The following is a 21,934-nucleotide window of genomic DNA, read 5'->3' on the forward strand; positions in this document are numbered from 1 at the left end:
ATTGAACAATTTCACATTGACAGTAATTAACTAGAATACTTTAATGCTAATTGGACAAGATTGTCTTTCTAAATGATCAAAGCCTATTTCTCCTTTTAGTTTTTCAGGGAAATAACTGACAAAAAAGGAAATTAACATATGAATCTATAATAACTGGAATGAATTTTTCTTTTTATTACCAAATATTAATTTCACAAAGTAATTTTATTGTGTTATACACATATGTCCACATAATGTTGCTTATTAAATTTTATTCCTTTTATTAATTCATTATGCTATTTTTATACTGACATTTTATTATGTGATCATACTAACTTAGACGTATTTGAACATATTTACTCCACACTATTTCTCTTCATCCCCTCATTCACTTTTTTCCAAACTCAATCAGTTCCATCTTTTATACGTGGGTCATAGATTTTATTTTCTGGATCTAGAGTCTACATGTGAGAAATGTAGTATTTGTTTACACAGTATGTCTTATTGATTTAATATGAACGTTTCCATTTCTATCTATTTTCCTGAAGATGAAGGAATTTCATTACAATGAGTGGCTAAATAATATATCATTGTGTATATATGCATATATATGTATATACATTACAATTTCTTTATTCAATCAATGATTAAGGAACATGTAGGTGAATTCTGTATTCATTTTTTTAATGGGAGAAGGAAGGATGGAAATAATGATATTTGGATTGAGAAACGTGATCTTTAGGTTGGCACTATATTTGAAACATCCTCCCAGCTGCACTTCCATCAGTATTTCAATAATGCATTTTATTTAAAAAATGATATTTAATTACAATTGTGAAGGTGTTCTTTTTCAGTAATTATTTTTTATCACAGTGTTACATTTAGTATGGGATGTATGTGAACATGAATATACATGCATGTTTGTAGGGAAGCTGAATGTATATGAGATACAGAATTCAAATAAAAGTTTGAGAAGTATAAGTTGCTAAATTGATGTATATATCCAGTTTGTGGATTGTGATTTCAAGATCACATTTTGGTAGGTTTCATACCATATAAGTAGATATTTCTAATTCTAAGGGATAAAAAAAATTGCTCTGTTTCATAATCATTCAGTTTTAGTATTGCAGACATTGTAATAAGTGGAAAAAATTATTGAAAGTATGATGGGTCGGTGGTAATCCTTTAGAAAATAAAATTTCCCCAAAATCTTCAGATGTACTATTTGGATATAAATTACAAATATATTTATAAACGTACAGATAAAATATGAACATATTATATATGTAAATATATGAATATACTATAAATACATCATATATTTAGTTATATTTAAATGTGTATCATATATATTAATACATATTTAAATGTAATTCATCTCATCATATATATATATATATATATATATACATACATACATACATACATACATACATATTCTTTTCTTTCTTTTTTATTTGGGCAGTCATGGGGCTCAAGGCCAGCACTCGATCCCTTGAGACATAGTGCCACTTACGGTTTTCTGATGGTTTATTGGAGATAAGAATCACTTGGACTTTCCTACTCAGGCTGGCAGTGAACTGTGATCCTCCAAAATACCTTATGTGCCTAGTAAGACAGCACTTTTTCCAGATACTGTATGTGCTGTGAGAAGTTTGCAACCTAAGCAGCTGTAGAAAATATTGGACCACAAACATAACTGACATTTGCATGAACCCAGTCTTCTAGGACGGAATTATCAAGGCCAATCTTGGAGATTCTTGTTAGGGACATGATGAAAAAATTTTAGTTTAACTTATCTGACCTTTTCTGCTTGACTCAGACATATACTAGATATTGCAAATAAGGGAAACCATGGGACCTATATTTCTTTGGGCCTCGCTTACTTCACTTAATATAATATTTACCAAGTCTTTCCATTTCCTAACAAATGGTTCCTATTTCCTATAAAGTAAATCAAGCAGAAAAATCAGGTTAAGATCTGAAAGAGCCTTTGAAAAAATCTTTGACCTTGAAAAATTGTCCTGGGTATGAATTTTTGGAGAAATATTCCCATTCAAAATAGAAGGACGTATCTTTTAACATTATGTTCGTACTTGGTTTTGAACTACTGGCCTTGAGCTCTATCTTGGCATTAATTCTCAATGTTTGGACTGAGTCACACCTTCACTTCTTCCTTTTTCTACAAGTGGAGAAAAGAATCTTTTAGGTTTATTCATTTGGAATAGCTTGGAATTGCAATTGTCAAATTTGAACGTACCTCGTAGCTAGGTGGAAGCCCTTGGTGCTCTACTAAAACTCACTTCTTTTAAAAATAAATAATCACAAAAACAAGAAAAAAATTGTTCAATGATTTATGTGTTGTCTGATAAACCAAATCACTTGCTACTGGAAGACAGAAACTGAAAAGTTAGAGAGGAATACGGAGGACAGAGACAAAAGGAATGAAGAAGGGAAGGGAGAGTAAATTAGGGGAGGAGAAGCGAGGATGGGAGAGGAGGGGAGAGCTGAGTAGAATTGTCTATAAGTTATTATTGTACAATCAGTGCCTATGCATTTATATAGCCAAAGCCTTATATTTTTGGTAGTAGTAAGTTGAGATATAAAATACTAATTTACAGCTAAAAACCTGTTAGTGTGCTTCCTTCTGTACCAAGGGTGCCACAGTGAGGTTACTGTTACAGAGAAGGAAAGAGTAATCAGTTTAAATGATTCTGAGAAACAATAATTGACATGCCAGGAATGTTCCCTTGTATGGTGAAGTCAAGCATCACTATTGTTCCCTGATCGAGTATTCCTCTCAACAAGAATAGCAAAAACAGAAGAGAAAGGAGATATCTGAGTAATAATCATCTTTCTTTTTACCCTCTTCCCTTGGCCTCTCAAACAATAAAGCCAAAGGAGAATAACCTGCGCTAGTGGGGTAAATGAGAGAAAAAAGTTCAGTCTAGCTTAATGTGAAAGTTTTAAAATAATTGGGGCAGCGTTTCAAATACTGAAATAAAACGTTTGTAATTATTAATAAAAAGTAACTGTAAATTTATCGAAAAGTTAGAAGACTAAAGGGCTCACTCCATAGTGGAATCTGCATAATTGAACTGACTCCTGCTACTATCATCAAAAAATGAAGACCGTAGCCGGGCGCTGGTGGCTCAAGCCTATAATCCTCGCTACTCAGGAGGCTGATATCTGAGGATCTCGGTTCAAAGCCAGCCCGGGCAGGAAAGACCGTGAGACTCCTATCTCCAATAAACCACCAGAAAAACGGAAGTGGCGCTATAGCTCAAGTGTTAGAGCGCTTGCCTTGAGCTGAAGAGATGAGGGACAGCGCCCAGGCCCAGAGTTCAAGCCCCACGACTGACAAAAAAAAAAAAAAAAAAAAAAATGAAGACTGTGCCTAAACTTCCAATACTAGGTAAATTACCCTCGATATTCACTTAAAATGTGTGAATATCATGCAGAAGACATTACTCATGTAACTGTAACCCCTCTGTACACGATTTTTACTATAAAATGTATAAATATTAGAAAAGTGGAATGATTGGCAATGATCCAGATGTATTGTACATTGAAATGCTCATACACATTATTCAACACTGACAAGATGAAGTGAAACCCCTTTGCACGACTTGCTGAAGATTAAATTATTTTGAAGTTTTAATATTAAATGACCAGAGCATAAACCTTTAGAGAGAAATAAGAGGATAACATTGACATATTGTTGAGGCTTGTGCTCCTTTCAATACACAAAAATTAATGTGTCAAGTCTGCTGAAATGTAAGTTGTAATTTGTCAATTCTTTTTGCAAATTGCTCAAATTATAGAGATCTAAATTCCACTATCTCTTCAGTCCCACCAAAAGTTCGTATAGACCTTCATGTTGCTCACTTGTTTCTAAATATCTTAATGTAATGCATTGGGACCAACACTAAATTCTTTTAAAATCCTCTCATTAGGACATAGGTATGGATAGATAATTGATGTGTGCAGAATCAGAAATATTCACAAGGCTGTAAATGAATGCTTAGTAATTTTCTCTCTTCCGGGTCATAGAATACAGCCTGTCCTTGTTAGGAAAATTTAGGAGAATGGAATAGGAATAGGACGGACTGCATAGGACTGTTTATTGACGAAAAGCAGGTTTGGAGGTTGTGTGAGGGAGCAGAAACAGGATCTGAGTTTTTATAGGAGGACTAAGCAAGGAGGTAGAGTTTAATGAAAAGCCCCTAGGTCAAGGAAAGTGGGGGCCTTTCAGTAGGGCCCACAATGGGATGTTTACAACTGGGATTATATGGATTGCCCTGCCTGCACTTAAAAGGAGTTCACACATACCTGGGATTTTGCCTGTACTGTTTATGAGCCTGGAACAGCAGGGTGGGGGTCAATCCTTCATATTCCATCTTTAGATACATAAAATGATAGGGCCAAGTGGGGAGAAGCAAGTTCTTCATTTAGGATTTTGGATACATAAAAAGAATTGGGCTGAGAGAGGAGAATCATGCAGTTATGAGAACAAAGCAGATTCCATCATTTTGAACCCTGGAGTATAAAAGGTGGAGGGGCATCGTGGTCTTTTAGGTTACTTCCAGCTGTCATGAGTGTGCCCAGGAGTCACTGGGGCTGGCATCTTCAGGTCCAGGTCTGTGCTTGATCCAGAGCAGTGTAAGCAAAGCCTCTGGTTGCCTGCAGTAATAGGATGTCCTTGACTTGGTCCCAGGTTTGGGTGAGGACTGTTATCCTGTTAGAGAGAAACTTGAAAATGCTGAGGTCAGGCCAAAGGCTGACAAGGTGGCAGGACTAGTTGATATGAGTGACATCAGAAAACACAACCAGGGAATAAGCCAGAAATGTTCCATTTGGATCATGAGCCTATAACCATTCAGAAACTAGGGCTGGATTGGAGTATTTAAGGGCCTGGTGAGAGAACTTGATCATTTCCTATAAATAGCAGGTAACAAAGGCAAGAATGTAAATTCCTGTGCATTTAGAAGTTAGACAGATATGGACAAGCTTCTCAACTTGTTTCTATTGACCTCCTGGATATGGTTAATTTCGGAAGGGCAGGCACAAAGTGGCTGATGTAACATCTTTTCCTCTTATTCTTTTCCACCTTGTCCTGGGATCTAGGTGCTTGTGGCTGGGATATGGACTTTGAACTCAAGGCCTGAGCATTTTCCCTGAGTAATTCTGCTCGAGGCTAGCATTCTACCACTTTGAGTCACAGGGCCACATTTAGCATTTGGCTGGTTAATTTTTGAGCCAGCTTCCACCCTGGCTCTTTGATGGTTAGTTGGGAGATAGAGTCTCAAGGATTTGTCTGTCTGGGCAGTCTTTGAACTGCAATCTTTACCACAAAAACCTTTTATCATTTCCAATTAAAGCAACAAGGAGATCAGTGAGAACAAGTAGAGTTTATGTGCACCCTGCCAAGAATTGATCAACAAATACTTGTCAGAACTCTGCAATGACAAAATTCAATAGATGGGATGAGAGTTTGAGCATAGCTTGTAAGCCTGGAAAACCTGATAACTAAATTGTATGAGAGGCTCTCCTGGCCTATACATGTTTCAATAGTATAACAACATAGCTGGCTTTTTCATATCAGGATGAGTAAGGTTTACAGAGAGTGTCCCACAATATTCTTAGTGTTTGTAAATCTAAATCAGTCTTTTACCAAGAATCAGCTGTGTGTAATGGAGTCAGGCAGGAGTCCAGTGTACCATGGTGGAGGTAGGATGGTCCAGGCAGGATCTGGGCAAGACTGCCTCCCTCGGATGAATTGTCAAAACTCCTGGTTAGTTACTTACAAAATTATACACAGACGTTAAAGAAACGACTTTAGATGGACATAGAGAATGACATGCTAGTTTTAATGTTAAACCACAGCCAAGGATTACTTACCAACTTTACTCTCAAGCTGTCTTTTAAGGCTTACTCATACCATCTCCAATACTCGAACTTTCTGGGGACAGAAAAAGATATGTGGAACAAACATTTTAACACAATTCTTACCTCCTTACTGGTTTGTTTTTCATCACAGCTGGCTAGGAGCTGAGCTGGGTCTCATTCCTTTTACTACTGCTCTTGAAAAAAAGGTTTTCTTTTAACAAACAGCACATTTGATAGGAAATATCACTATCAAGACATAGAAGAAGATAACTTGTTGCAGAGTTTTTATAATGAGATTATGTTGAACATGTTTTCACACACACACTTTTAAACTAAAGTTCTAAGATGCACTTGGGTTTTTAAAAAATCAAAATCGCCCATAAGTTTTTTTGGAATTCCAGTGACAAAGTGATATTTTTTCCCAATATGATAAAACCACGTGGTCAATGTCAGAATAGTAGGCAATACCAAACAAAATGCATGGCAAATTTTGACAAACAGAATTTCAACCCTTAAATCAACATTGATAACAAGAGCAGAAGACCTTTAAATCAATTTTAGTGATGAGGTGGATTAGTATATGAAATAAATATTTTAACCCTTAGAATAGTGAAGAGGAGAGGGAAGTAAGGTTGGTGGAAGAATGGGGGTTGTAGAAAAACCCATCATGTGGTCTTAGTCCCCCCAGATAAGAGTGTCTTGTACATCTCATTGCTACAGTGGGTCAACCTGTATCTTTTCCTTGTCTCTTAAATGAAGAAATGGTAGCTTGATTTATGTTGATTCTACTTGTGTAGACACACCTAAAATCACTCACCAAGTCCAAAAGCACACAAATGAAATGCTTCTTTTGTCAGTTGGTATAATTGTATTCTGCACATTTATTGACAGGATTCAAATTATTCTCAAATTTTCATACATTACAAATACTTTTTCTTATTTTCGTGGCCAGGAAATGCAAGACCTCAGTCTGCATTTCTCACTTTAGACTTATCATATGGGTTGGTTAAATGTTGACCTGAGCTCCAGTCTTCTGTGGACTCACTCATTACTTAGGAATTGATGCTGGCTGTTGGAAAAGAGCTCAAGGAAAGATGCCGTATAACGTTATTCTTTACAAGGATATTCTCCTGCTGTTTTGGTTGTTGAGAGTATCTACAAGAGCAAGCATTCCGTGGGGAGCAAGGAGACACCATATGACCTATACTTACTGAGATTTCTGGGTGATGTGCTATCACTTGTACTGCATTTGCAAGTCAAATCTTAAAACCTACCAGTTTTAAGGGATAAGAGAAGTGCAAAAAGAACTCTTAGAGACAAATATATCTTCAACATATTTGATTCCAAGCATTCCGTCTAGGGCATATTCAACAAGTAGTGAAACTTGTGTTGGCTGTATTATGCATCTTTCTCTATCTGTGCATGTATACATATGTATATGTATGTGTGTATTTGTATGTATAGCAATATACATGTTTACATATGTAAGGGCACATACACACATATATGCACATATAAATAAATATACATATATAAATATATTTATATATATCAGGTGTACAGTGATTTATTCTAGACTTCCCAGCACATTGTCATTCTCACAAAGTGTACATGGTCTGAGAATCTGTGCTCACTTCCCCCACTTCCTTGTTTTTCATCCCTGTCACCAACTTCAGCCTACTTTCCATAGGATAGCTTTGTTTTTGTTACTTAATTATAATAAAAGAAAAAGGTTGCTTGTAAAAGGAAAAGATCTTTTAGGACACAAGTTAAAAGTATGTTATTCGTCCCAATGATTCCTATGAGGAAAATTTGTAATAATAGTAAAAGTGAATAGCAATTCCTAGATGTGTTGGTTTGCCATTTAAAATGGGAAAGAATAATATCACGTCACCGTTATAACTCTTAAAGAATGCAAGGTTAACTGTTGGTCCCTATCATTTCCCCAAAATCCCAGTGGGTCCTGAAGGATAATAGTAGCTCAGTAGAAATTCTAAGTAGCAGACATGGAGCATGAAAGAGAAAGCGAGGAAATAAGAGAGAATGAAAGAGAGAAATATCATAATACTGAAAGTTCAGAACTAATAAACAAGAGCTGTACGAGAATATTCATACTGCTAACTTTAGACTCTACATGCACATTTGAAGGTATTTGATGTATGATAACCCATCAGCACCACATAAGCAGAAAAAGATGGAAGTGGTGCTGTGGCTCAATGGTAGCAATAGCCTTGAGATGAAGAGCTGAGGAGCAGTACATAGGACACAGAGTTCAAGCCCCACAACCAACAGAAACAAAACCAAAAAACTAAACACAAAACTGTCTCTCAATTTTGTGGCTTCAACTCTGTAAAACAACTGCTTCAGCCTAGGGCTAAGATTAATGTGTGGACATTTATCAACACTCCTGATTCAAACTCTACTTGAGAAACATTTAATCAACATTTTGTTCTTAATTTTGCTCTTTGTAAATTCACATGCACCTATAAAAAATGGTGTGGCCATCCCAGTAGCATTCTCAAAGTACCTCGTAATGATGACTTACAAAAAGTTGTATTATATTACAACAAGGAAAATAATGCTACAAATAAAGAAAACCAATAATTAAATATTAATGATTAATAAAATAAAAACCTAATACCATTGATTCCAGTATTTGAAATGTACTATACATTAGATTTTACTATTTTCTCATATTCCTTTTTTTATTTTATTTGTGAACATACTGTACAGAGTGGTTACAATTACATGGGCAGGATAATGCACACATTTCTTTCCAAGCATTGCAGCCTCCTCCTTTAGTTACCCTTCACATACCTTCCCATCATCCCCCCTACCCCCACTCAATTCTTCCCCTCCCCCCGCACCAAGGTTGTAAAGCTCGTTTTTGACATGACAACTTGTACTTCTCATTGTTACAAGAGGTGCACCTGAATCCTTAAACGACGTCTTTTTCCCCATCTCCTCCACAAGTTATACTGACATAAAATTTTGTTAAAGCGGGGGTTATACTGTGGGGGAGGGACATAAAAAGCAACAAAGAAATAATCTATAAATGCGTTAGACACACAAGCATGAAAGAAAAAAAAAACATGAAAATACATATCTAAGGGTTCATTTTCCTGACATCACATTATGTGACCTTTTCCGCTTGACTCATACATATACTAGATATTGCAAAAAAGGGAAACCATGGGACCTGTGTTTCTTTGGGCATGGCTTACTTCACTTAATATAATTTTTCCAAGTTTTTCCATTTCCTAACAAATGGGGCAATGTCATTCTTTCTGATGTAGGTATAGAATTCCATTGTGTATATATACCACATTTTATTGATCCATTCATCTACTGAAGGAAATCTGGGTTGGTTCCATATCTTAGCTATGGTAAATAATGCTGCAATAAACATAGTTGTGCTGGTAGCGTTAGTGTGGTCTTGTTTGTAAACATTTGGGTAAATGCCCAAAAGTGGGATTGCTGGGTCATAGGGGAGCTCTATGTGAAGTCTTTTGAGGAACCTCCATACTGCTTTCCAAAGTGGTTGAACAAGTTTACATTCCCACCAACAATGAAGTAAGCTTCCCTTCTGTCCACATCCTCTCCAGCATCTGTTGCTGTTAGAGTTCTTGATTTTGGCCATTATAACTGCAGTGAGGTGGCATCTCAATGTTGTTTTGATTTGAATTTCTTTTATGGGTAGGGATGTTGAGCATTTCTTCATGTGTCTATTGGCCATCCTTCTTTTTCTTCAGAGAAGTTTCTCTTTAAGTCTTTAGCCCACTTACTTATTGGGCAGTTGTTTCTTTGAGGATTTGTTGTTGGGGGATTTAATTTTTTGAGTTCCAAATATATTTTAGATATGAGACCCTTGTCCTTTGTATGGCTAGTAAAGATCTTCTCCCAATCCGTGGGCTTTCTACTGATCTTGCTAGCTATGTCCTTTGCCATGCAGAAGCTCTGCAACTTCATGCAATCCCGTTTGTCCAACCTTTCTTTGATTTGTTGTGTTTCCGGGTCTTTATTCAGAAAATTTCGTCCTGAGCCATGAAGACCTAGGGTTTCTCCTATTCCATCCTGTAATGTTTTCAGAGTGTCTGCTTTGAATACAAGGTCTTTTAACCATTTGGAGTTGATTCTGGTGCAGGGTGATATATAAGGATCTAGCTTTAGTTTTCTACAAGTTGTTAACCAATTTAACAGCCCCATTTACTGAAAAGGTTGTCTTTCTTCCATTCTATGGTTTTAGCTCCCTTTTCAAAGATTAGATGGCTATAGGTCTGTAGGTTCATTTCTGGGTTTTCAATTCTATTCCTTTGGTCCTGAGGTCTGTTCTCATGCCAATACCAAGCTGTTTTGAATACTATGGCTTTATAGTAGAGTTTGAAATTTGGTATTGATATTCCTCCAGCAGTGTTCTTTATGTTGAGGAGCGTTTTTGCTATGCGGGGTCTTTTATTGTGCCATATGAATTTTTGGATTGCCTCTTCTATTTCCTTGAAGAATGAGGTTGGAATTTTGATAGGTATCGCGTTGAATTTGTAGATAGCCTTGGGAAGTATTGCCATTTTCACGATGTTAATCTTTCCAATCCAGGAGCATGGGAGGTTTTGCCATATTTTAAGTTCTGTTTGGATTTCCTATTTCAAGATTTTAAAGGTTTCATCATAGAAATCCTTCACTTTTTGGTTAACTTAATTCCTAGGTATTTTATGTTTTGTGGGGCTATTACAAATGGAGTTGCTTTCCTAATTTCAGCCAAACTTTTCTCACTGTTGGCATACAGAAAAGCCATTGATTTTGGGGTGTTAATTTTATACCCTGCTACTTTGCCAAAGTTTTCAATCATCTTGAGTAATTTGGGAGTGGAGTCTATTGGATTCTTTAAATACAAAATCATGTCGTCTGCAACGCTAAAGTTTTCAATCACCTTGAGTGATTTGGGAGTGGAGTCTATTGGATTCTTTAAATACAAAATCATGTCGTCTGCAAAGAGGGATAGTTTTATTTCTTCTTTCCATATTTGGATCACCTTTTTGTCTGCATCTTTTCTTATTGCTGTAGCTAGGAATTCAAATACTAGATTGAAGAGAAGTGGAGCGAGTCGACATCCTTGTCTTTTTCCTGACTTAAGAGGGAATGGCTTATTTTTTCACCATTAAGTATAATGCTGGCTGTAGGTTTGTCATATACAGCCTTTATTGTATTGAGGAATGTTCCATGGAGTCCTAATTTTTCAAAAACCTTCATCATAAAGGGGTGTTGGATCTTGTCGAATGCTTTTTCTGCATCTATTGAGATAATCATGTGGTTCTTATCCTTGCTCCTGTTGATGTGATGAATAATAATAATTGATTTGCTTATATTGAACCAGCTCTGCATCCCTGAAGTGAATCCTGTTTGATCGTGGTGTATGATTTTTTGGATGAATTGTAGAAGTTGGTTGGCTAAAATTTTGTTGAGAAGTTTTGCATCAATGTTCCTCAAAGAAATGGGTCTATAGTTCTCTTTCTTTTTTTTTAAATTTTATTTTATTTTATTTGAGAACACAGATGCTGGAGTGGATGTGGACAGAAAGGAACCTTACTTCGTTGTTGGTGGGAATGTAAACTTGTTCAACCTCTTTGGAAAGCAGTATGGAGGTTCCTCAAAAGACTTCACATAGATCTCCCCTATGATCCAGCAATCGCACTTTTGGGCATTTACCCAAATGTATACAAACAAGACCACACTAAAGCTACCAGCACAACTATGTTTATTGCAGCATTATTTACCATAGCTAAGATATGGAACCAACCCAGATGCCCCTCAGTAGATGAATGGATCAAGAAAATGTGGTATATATACACAATGGAATTCTATGCCTCCATCAGAAAGAATGACATTTCCCCATTTGTTAGGAAATAGAAAGGCTTGGAAAAAATTATATTAAGTGAAGTAAGCCAGGCCCAAAGGAACATAGGTCCCATGGTTTCCCTTATTTGCAATATCTAGTATAGGTATGAGTCAAGCGGAAAAGGTCAGATAATGTGATGTTAGGAAAACGAACCCTTAAATATGTATTTTAATGTTTTCGTTTCTTTCATGCATGTGTTTCTAACGCATTTATAAGATTATTTCTTTGTTGCTTTGTATGTCCCTCCCCCACAGTGTAACCCCCGCTTTCACTTTATTTGATATCAGTATAACAGGTGGAGGAGATAGGGACATCAAGTCGTCTAAGGATTCAGGTGGACCTGTTTCAACAAGGAGAATTACAAAATGTCATGTCAAAGCAAGCTTTAAAGTGTCGGTGTGGGGGGGGAGGGTGGTATGAATGGGTGGGGGGAAGGGGGGAGGCTGGGAAGGGAGGTGAAGGGTAAACAAAGGAGGAGGCTGCAATGCTAGGTAAGAAATATATGCATTATCCTTCCAATGTGGAATCAACTCCAAATGGATCAAAGACCTTGAACTCAAAGCAGACACTCTGAAAACATTACAGGATGGAATAAGAGAAACCCTAGGTCTCTTTGGCTCAGGCCGAAATTTTCTGAATAGAGACCCAGAAACACAACAAATCAAAGAAAGGTTGGACAAATGGGATTGCATAAGGTTGCAGAGCTTCTGCAGGGCAAATGACATAGCTAGCAAGATCAATAGAAAGCCCACCGATTGGGAGAAGATCTTTACTAGCCATACAACGGACAAGGGTCTCATATCTAAAATATACTTGGAACTCAAAAAATTAAACCACCCAACAACAAATCCTCAAAGAAACAACTGCCCAATAAATAAGTGGGCGAAAAACTTAAAGTGAAGCTTCTCTGAAGAAGAAAGAAGGATGGCCAATAGACACATGAAGAAATGTTCAACATCCCTAGCCATAAAAGAAATGCAAATCAAAACAACATTGAGATATCACCTCACTCCAGTTAGAACAGCAAAAATCAAGAACTATAGTTCTCTTTCTTTGAGGAGTCCCTGCCTGGTTTTGTGATGAGGGTTATGATGGCTTCATAGAATGTGTTCGGTAGTGAACTTTCTCTTTCAATTTTGTTGAAGAGTTGGAGGAGTATTGGTGTGACCTCCGCTCTGAAGGCCTTGTTAGAATTCGGCTGTAAAACCATCTGGTCCTGGACTTTTCTTAGCTGGGAAGGCTCTTATTGCTGTGTGTATTTCAATGCTTGATATGGGCCTGTTAAGATGGTTTAATTCATCTTGATTTAGTTTTGTCAGGTCAATATTTGCTAGGAACAAGTCCATTTCTGTCAAGTTTTCAAACATATTAGCATAATGTTTTGAGAAGTATTACCTTATATTGTTCTGAATCTTGGTCGTTTCCATGTTGATCTTTCCATTCTCATCTCTGAGTTTTTTTATTTGGGTGTGTTCTCTTCTTTTTATGATAAGATTTTCTAAGGGTCTGTCAATTTTGTTAATTTTTTCGAAGAACCAACTCTTTGTTTTGTTGATTCTTTCTATACTTTTTTTGGATTCAAATTCATTTAATTCTGATTGAATTTTAATTATTTCTTTCCATCTACTGGATTGGGGTTTATCTTGCTGCTCTTTTTCAAGTTGGTTTAGATGAGTCATTAAATTGTTAGTTTCAGATCTCTCCAATTTGTTGATGTAGGAGCTCAGAGCTATAAACTTGCCTTTGAGTACGGACTTTGCTATATCCCAGAGGAGCTGGTAATATGTGTGTTCATTTTGTTGAATAGCATGAACATTTGAATTTTCTTTCTAATCATTCTATGATCCACTCATGATTCAGCAGTGTGTTGTTCAGCCTTCATGAGATATTGCACTTTCTTTGGTGGCTTTTGTTGTTGAGTTCTAATTTTATTCCCTTGTGGTCAGAGAGAATACAAGGTATAACTTCAATATTTCTGAATTTAGACAAGTCTGCTTTGTGGCCTAAAATGTAGTCTATTTTAGAAAACGTTCCATGTGCTGCTGAGAAAAACGTGTATTCTGATGCTGCTGGGTGAAATGTTCGGTAGATGTCTGTTAAGTCTAGTTGATCTATGCAGCTGTTTAGATCTGCGGTTTTCTGTTGAGTTTTTGCCGGGTTGATCTATCTATAGGCAAGATTGGTGTGTTAAAATCCCCAACAATTAATGTCTTTGGATCAATATGGGATTTGAGGGAAAGTAGTGTTTTTGGATATATTTGGGTGCTCCATTGTTTTGCGAATAGATATTTAGGATTGTAATATCCTCCTGAAGGAGAAATCCCTTAATTAGTATGTAGCGACCTTCTTTATCTCTTCTCCTGAATATTAATTTGAAGTGTATTTTATCTAATATTAGGATTGCAACTCCTGCCTGCTTATGAGGGCCATTTGCTTGGTAGATTTTGTTCCAGCCTTTAACATTGAAAATGCTTTTGTTTTTAAGGGCAAGATGTGACTTCTAAAGGCAGCAGATAGAAGGGTCTTGTTTTTTAATCCAACTTGACAGTCTATGTCGCTTAATTGGAGAGTTCAGTCCGTTATCATTAAGATATAGGTCTGAGAGGTATTTGGGTGTTCCTGCCATGTTATCCACCATCTTGGGGGCTGCAAAAACTGGGTTTTTCCTATGCTTTTGGATTCTCAGTTTGGGTGTACTTTCTTGGCCTTTATTGTGGTCTTGTTGGTTTTCTATGTGTAGGACCTCTTTCAGAATCTTTTGTAGGGCTGGTTTGGTGGAGATGTATTATTTCAATTTTTCTTTGCTATCGAAGGTTTTTATTTGGCCTTTACTTACGAAGGAGAGTTAGCTTGATACAGTATTCTTGGTTGATAATTTTTTGTTTTTAGGGCATGGCCTACATCATTCCAGGCTCTTCTTGCTTTAATTGTTTCTGCTGATAAATCAGAGATGATTCTAATTGGTTTCCCTTTGTAGGTGATTGATCTTTCCTTTTTGACAGCTTTAAGGATCTTTTCCTTGGTCTGAGTTGATCCTGTGTGTATTATAATGTGACGGTAGGATGTCCTATTCTGCTCTGGTCTATTTGTGATTCTAAAAGTTTCTTGTATCAGAATAGGCCTATCTTTTTTGCATGTTTGGGAAGTTCTCTGCTAGATCGTGTTAAACAAATTTCCTAGACCATTAACTTCCGATTCTAGGTGCTCCTCTATATCCATTATCCTTATATTAGGCCTTCTGATGGTGTCTTCCAGGTGATGGATAGATCTATCATATTTCTTGGACTTGTCTTGGATGGTTGTATGTTCTTTCTCTATAATATCTAGGCTGTCTTCAATCCCTGAGATTCGATCTTCTGCATGGTCTAAACTGCTGTCAAGACTCTGTACTTTGTTTTTTATCTCTTTTCCTTCTAATTGGTCAGCTTTGATAGCTTCAAATTCTTTGTTGAAGCTCTGTTTTAGATCTTGTATGAATTTCTTTACTTCCTTAATTTGGTGTTCAGTGTTTATTCTCAGATCACTTAGTTGATTGGTTATGGTTTCTTTGGACTCACATTCCTTCTGTTGGGTTCCATTCAGCATTCCCTTTGTGGTCTCCCTGACTTCCTTCATCTCATTGTTAAAGGATTCCATGAATGCCTTTAGTGATCTTTGTGTATTCTCTTCCTGCTCTCTCAATTCCTGTATTTTCTTTGATTAGCTTCCTCCGGTTCGTGGGATTCCTGCAGTTCTCTTTGACTGTTCTCAGCTTGTTCATGCCATTCCTGCCTTTCTGTTTGAGTATTCTCATGCTGCTCACGCAAATCCTGTATCAGTCTTTGAGTAGCTTCCACACCCTTATGAAATTCCTGTATAAACTTTTGGATTGCCTCCTCTCTCTCCCTATCACGTTCATATAGTGTCCTTTGTATGTTTTCTATCTTTTCATTTATCGTGTTTGCCAGCCGTGTTTGTAGAGCTATATGGGAACTCTCCTCTGGATTATTCATTATCTGTTCTGTCCCCTTATTATCAAGATTGGGAATTGAGATACCCGGATTTGCCATTTTTCTTGTGTTTTTCGGGCTTACTCTGCCCATTTGAGATGAAAATAGTTCCAGTTTTGTGCTAGAGCACTATCTTAAGTCAAGCATCAACCCAAGTTTGAATTTGCACAGTGAATAGTCTACAGATACAATCTAGTTCAACAGATACATCTATTGAACATCAAACAACTATATGTTAATGGGCTTCGAACCGCAGAGAAGAATTTGGAAAACCAGAAATTATTAGGGTTAGGGAGAGATGTGGGTAAAAAATAGGAATAGATTGGTGTGGGGAGGCACAGGAAGAGTTAACTATGTCCTAATCTCAATGCAGGAAATAGGTTGGGTAGGATGCAAGTATAGAGAGAGAGAAAAAGAAGAAAGGGAAAGGGAAAAGAAAAGAGACCAGAAAAAATAGAAAATTAAAAATTAAAAATATTATGGAGATTCGAAAACAAACTATTTAGAGAGGAACATGAATATATTCAGAGAAGGGGAGGGACATAGAGAAGATGCGAAAAACTTAAAAATAAAAATGCTTAAAATATTATATAGGTTAAAGAGGTGGTACTGCTATTAAGGAATTTAAGTCTCAGAAGTTTTGAATTGAGTAATAAATTTGTGGATTAAGTGTGTACACAATGGGGGATAGGGTCTACTAGTTGACTATGGGTTTATCTGAGGATGTTCAGAACAAGAGTTAAGTCACATAAAGAAGAACAAAAGAGAGGAAAAGGTGAAAAGAATAAGAAAGGAAGAAAAAAAGGTCAGAACTTCAGTAGAGCTAAACAAAAACCAAAAAGCTAATTTAAAAAGAAAAAAAATAGAAAGAAGACAAGAAAAAAAGAAAAACGCACTTTCACTTATACCTAAATTAAAAATTATAAGAGGAAAAAAAGGTTACTGGAAAACATTTTTTTTTCAAAAAAGGCAAAAATTAAAGATTAAAAAAACTTTTAGAAAAGAAAAAAAATTATATAAGGTACCAAAAAAGAAGAAGAAGAAGAAGAAGAAGAAGAAGAAGAAGAAGAAGAAGAAGAAGAAGAAGAAGAAGAAGAAGAAGAAGAAGAAGAAGAAGAAGAAGAAGAAGAAGAAGAAGAAGAAAGAAGAAAAAGAAGAAAAAGTTCTTTGATTTTTTTGGGGGGTAGGGGTGGGAAAAATCCTGTATCTCCCTTGTGTCTGTAACCAGCCTCTTGTGGAAGTCTCTGGTCTGCTTGTGGTCCTGTGGCTTGATTGGTTTCTTAAGTCAGTTTGTTGGAACAGGCAGAAAAATGTTCTGCTTTACCCAGGATTTTGAGATCCCCCTCCAGGTTAGTTTAATGGGAGGCTGATCTGTTCTGAGAATCACAGAAGATGGGGATACAGTGATGAGGCTAGGTTCTGGGTAGAGTTGAGGCCTTTCAACATACAGTAGCTTTTCCCGGGGGCTAGTTTGTGAAAACCTCACAGAGCCCAGACTGGAGCCATTCTCAGGGTTTCTGTTTACTGATTTTCAATTGATTGTGGTGGCTGCTAGAGGGAGGGGCAGCCTCTGGCTCTGATTACCCGGTAAGGAAAGCCTCTCCTATGGCTGGCGCCCGAGCTGGGTAACTTTTAACTGGATGGAGCTGAGTCTGGCAGGCCACGCAGCCATTAAATTCTTGTGACCTGCTAAATGACTCGTTTTATTCCACGGCCTGAGTTGGAGCTGGCAGCTCCCCTGAGCTTTGTCGGTATCCAAGATGGAGATCTCCGGTACTGGGGGCGCGAAGGAGTGGCCTTCCCTCCTCTGCTCCCTGAGAAGGAGTGAGGACGTTGGGCTTCTACTCATGCCCAGTCTTGGTTCCTGGGTCGTCTCTGGTCTGCAAACTGCAGGATGAAGATGTCTGCTCCTTGTCGGTTCTTGCTGATGTTGTGTAGAATCCACTCACCCACTGTGTCTGGCTCCTTGTCCCGGACTCTCTGTGGCTCAGGTATGGTGCCCTGCGGTCGCTGGTGGCTGCTGGTAAGCGCTCAGATGTCTCTTCTTGCCTGGGTTTCCCCTCTCTTGCCTAACTCTCTGTCCTTTGATGGCACACTTGTTGTGATTCTCTGGCTTAAGACTGTTCACTGGAACTCTAAAACTGCTTTCTATGGGAGAGCTTGTTCAGATTCCAGCTTCTCCTCTGCCATCTTCCCGGAACTCTTCTCATATTCCTGTACATTTAAAACTGGCTAAGATTATGATGCTCAACAAGAGTTTTATAGGCTATGAGTAGTCGTTAAATTTACACTCTAAGATTACTATATATGTCTCATCTCATCATCTGCATACGGTTTATACAATCATTTTTGTTCCTCGCTAACATATTAAGTAAGGAAGCCCTAAAGTTTTAACAGAAACTGTCTTAACTCTTTGCTGTTTCTTAATACAAAGATTTTGCAACTTCTCATTAGTAAAGTTTCTATAAACACTGAAATGTACATACTTAGTTGTATATGTCTGCTACCATAAGTTTTAATACTTTATAGAAAAGTTATATGACCTACCAAACAATCTTAATTTTGGCATATAAGCAAATTCTCAAAATTAAACATATTTAAAACATTAAAACTTAAAAAAAAAAAAAACTTAACACTTGCTGCAGTGTTCATTATGATAGGTGTCTTGTATAGAATAATTGAAATCCTCCTTCTACACATCTGTTGCACAACAAATATCTGGAATTATTTTGTTTTTGACATATCAATCTTGACTTTAGTCTTAAATGTGTGCTTATGTAAGAAATACATGCTTCTAAAATTTCACGACCATTCTTGTGAACTTACTTTTTGTTAAATTGTCTAGTTTAAGAAAATCAGTTCCACTTTATATATAAAAAATGTTCTGTGCTCAATTGAGCAGCACATACACTAAAATTGGAACAATACAGAGAAGATTAGCATGGTCCCTGTGCAAGTATGACATGCAAATTTGTGAAGCGCTCCACATTTTTACAATAACAGATGCTGGAGGGGATGTGGCCAGAAGGGAACCGTACATCATTCTTGGTGGGAGTGTAAACTTGTTCAATCACTTGGAAAGCAGTATGGAGGTTCCGTAAAAGATTCCACATAGAGCTCCTGTATGACCCAGCAATACCACTTTTGGGCATTCACCTAAATAGTCAGCAAAAAGACCATATTAAAATTGCCAATACAATTATGTTTACTGCAGCATTATTTCCCATAGCTAAGATATGGAACCAACCCCAATGCCCCTCAGTAGATGAATGGATCAAGAAAACGTTGTGAGTTGTGTGTGTGTGTGTGTGTGTGTGTGTGTGTGTGTGTGTGTGTGTGTGTGTGTGTGAATTCGATCGTCCATCAGAAAGAACGACATCGCCCAATTTGTTACGGAAAAAATATATTAACTAAAATAATCCAACTCCAAAGAAACATCGGTCACGTGGTATCCCTTATTGGCAATAATGAATATACTTCCTGGATAAGTAGAAAAGGTCAAAAGCTATATGCATATGAATAGATAAGGTGATGTTAAGCTAAATGAACCCCAAGATAGGGACACAAGTGGTTTTTTTCTTGCTGTTGTTTCTAAAGTATTTATAATGTACGATGTGATTTTTTTGTTGCTTTTTATATGGTCCTCCCACACAGAAATAAACATTTTTTACAGTCAACCTTGAAAAGCCATCTTGATAGACCATTTCTGTAAGTGGTAGCAGAATATTATTGATGACTTTGCAAGGATGCCAGATTGCCTCATTTTGAGAGAATTAAAACAGGAATTTAGTCAGTTGTTTTTGTATCATTAGGACAAACACCCATTGACTCTAGTCCAGGTGATCAATGCGGCCCAGAGAAGCTAATACATTAACTAGTAATCCTAGAGCTCTAAAAACAAAACAATAAAAATCAAGCAAAAATCTCCAGCAAGCAAGGCCAGTCAAAGCTCCTATCACAGTCTACGTAAAGTCAGGCAAAAAACTGAAGCTGGGAGTCATTTAGCTGAAAACTAATATATTTATTATGAACCAGGCTGAAATAAAAGACTCCTGAGAGAGGGTAGGAAAGACTGATCAGAGAGACTAAAATTGGTCACACAAACATTGGAAAATAGAATTCCTTATAAAACAAATAAATCATAGAAATCCTGTGCATGTAAGAACAACACAGCAGACCAATTCCAGAAATGCACATTTTCTTGGAGGTCAGCTTAATGAATTATCAATGGAAATTTTTGAAATCTTAAATATTTGACCCATGTGGAAGAAGGACAATTGCTCAAGAGAAAGAAAAATTCATCACTCTGTTAACAGGTCCAATATCACATTAAGAAGTAATCAAGCACAGATTTGTAATAAAAAGAGAAAATAATTATTCGAAATGAGGGTTTCATTTGTTTTGATGTAAATGTTTTTGATTTAGGTGCTAGCGATTACCATACAATTGTTCCAGTCCCACAGTTGAGTTGACATTGACTGCAGTATTCCCACATGACAGAAAAGAGAAAATTTACAAATGTCAGATCAAATGAGTTGAGGATGAAGTGTTCTAATAGTAATATCTGAGGTTTAGACACAGGTGAAGAGGTGGATTTTCTTTTATAAAAATCCCCCATTTTTAGCCTGGTGACAGTGGCTCACAGCTGTAATCCTAGCTACTCAGGAAGCTAAGATCTGAGGACTGCTGTTCAAAGCCAACTTGGGAAGGAAAGTCCCTGAGACTCATCTCCATTTAACCACCAGAAAACCAGAAGTGGCAATGTGGTTCAAAAGGTAGAGCATTAACCTTGAGTTGAAGAGCTCAGGGACAGTGCCCAAGCCCAGACATCAAGCCCCTCGACCACCACCACCACCAACAACAAAAAGTCTCCCTTTTCTTGGACTGCCTACAGCTTTTCCTAACATTCAACAAAGAAGACATTTTATTACTCACTACAGATAAGTTCTATTCTAGCTGTTGCAAATAGAAAGATTTTGTATCTTATGTCAAAAGGTTCATATTTGGGGAAACAAATACCAGCAGTGATAACTTTTTTTCCAGTCCTTAATCTCTGGGCCTGGGCTCTGAACATAGTTATACTGGTAGCTTTAATGTGAGCTTGTTTGTTATTTATTGGATTGCTGCCCATGAGAAGAATTACTGGGTCACAAGGGAGATCTGTTTAGTCTTTCCCAAAAAGTCCGTACTGCACTTCAGAATAGTTGAACAAATTTTATTTCCCACCAACAGTGTAATAGAGTTCCCATTTGTCTACATCCTCATTAGCATTTGCTATTTTCAATTTTCTTGAAAATGGAAATTCAAACTGGAGGAAGACTCTCTCTTGTAGATTTGTAATTACCTTCTAGCTACCATGAATAAATGAATATATGAAACCTATATTGCTCGAGTGTGCATTCCTTTCTCTTAGTATAATTTTCCCAAGCCTTTGATGTTCCTTAAGAGTGGTGAACAGTCATTCTTTCTGATGGGTGAATAGAATTCCAGTGTGTGTGTGTGTGTGTGTGTGTGTGTGTGTGTGTGTGTGTGTGTGTGTGTGTGTGTGTGTGTGTGTGTGTGTGTGTGTGTAAGATGACTATAGGCCTATGAGTTCATTTCTGAGCCTTCTCTTTCAACTGTAATTTTGTAATTCAATAATAAATTTGGATTGCTTTCTCTATTGCATTGAAGAATATTGTAGAGATATTGATGGGTATTGCATTGCCAATCGTTGGGAGCAGTATTGCAGTTTTCACAATGTTAATTATTCCAACCAGGAGCATTGAAAGACTCCATTTCCTTGAAACTCCTTCAATTTCGCTTTTAGGCATTTGAAGTTTTCACAATAGAGGTCCTTCACATTTTTGTTAAAGTAATTAATTCCTAGTTTTATTGTTGTTTTGTTTTGCTTAGATTTGATTAGATTTTGAGGCTAATACATATGAGGTTGTTTTTTGGATTTCAGCCTGGATCTTCCCATTGTTGGTAACACAGGAAAACTATTGATTCTTGTAGGTTTTATACCCTGCTACATTGCTGAAGATTAGCATCACTTTTACTAACTTTTGAGGGGGGGGAAGCTATAGGGTCCTTTATATAAAGTATCATTTCATCTGTGAAAGGGGATAGTTTTACTCCTTTCATATTTGGATCCCTTTTATATTTTTCTCTTGCCTATTTTCCTTGCTAGAAAGTCCACTAC

At 37.0% G+C, this 21,934-nt stretch overlaps 1 non-coding gene across 1 annotated transcript; it reads left to right on the plus strand.

Moving 5' to 3' along the window:
• Positions 1-18,636: 18,636 nt before the first annotated feature.
• On the plus strand, positions 18,637-18,743 carry LOC138822926 (U6 spliceosomal RNA). The gene has a single exon (XR_011370687.1). It is a non-coding gene; the product is annotated as a U6 spliceosomal RNA (small nuclear RNA).
• The last annotated feature ends 3,191 nt before the right edge of the window (positions 18,744-21,934 follow it).

The sequence above is a fragment of the Dipodomys merriami genome, unplaced genomic scaffold, assembly GCF_024711535.1.
Source record: "Dipodomys merriami isolate MVZ:Mamm:240054 unplaced genomic scaffold, mDipMer1.0.p SCAF_1179, whole genome shotgun sequence".
Taxonomy (NCBI): domain Eukaryota; kingdom Metazoa; phylum Chordata; class Mammalia; order Rodentia; family Heteromyidae; genus Dipodomys; species Dipodomys merriami.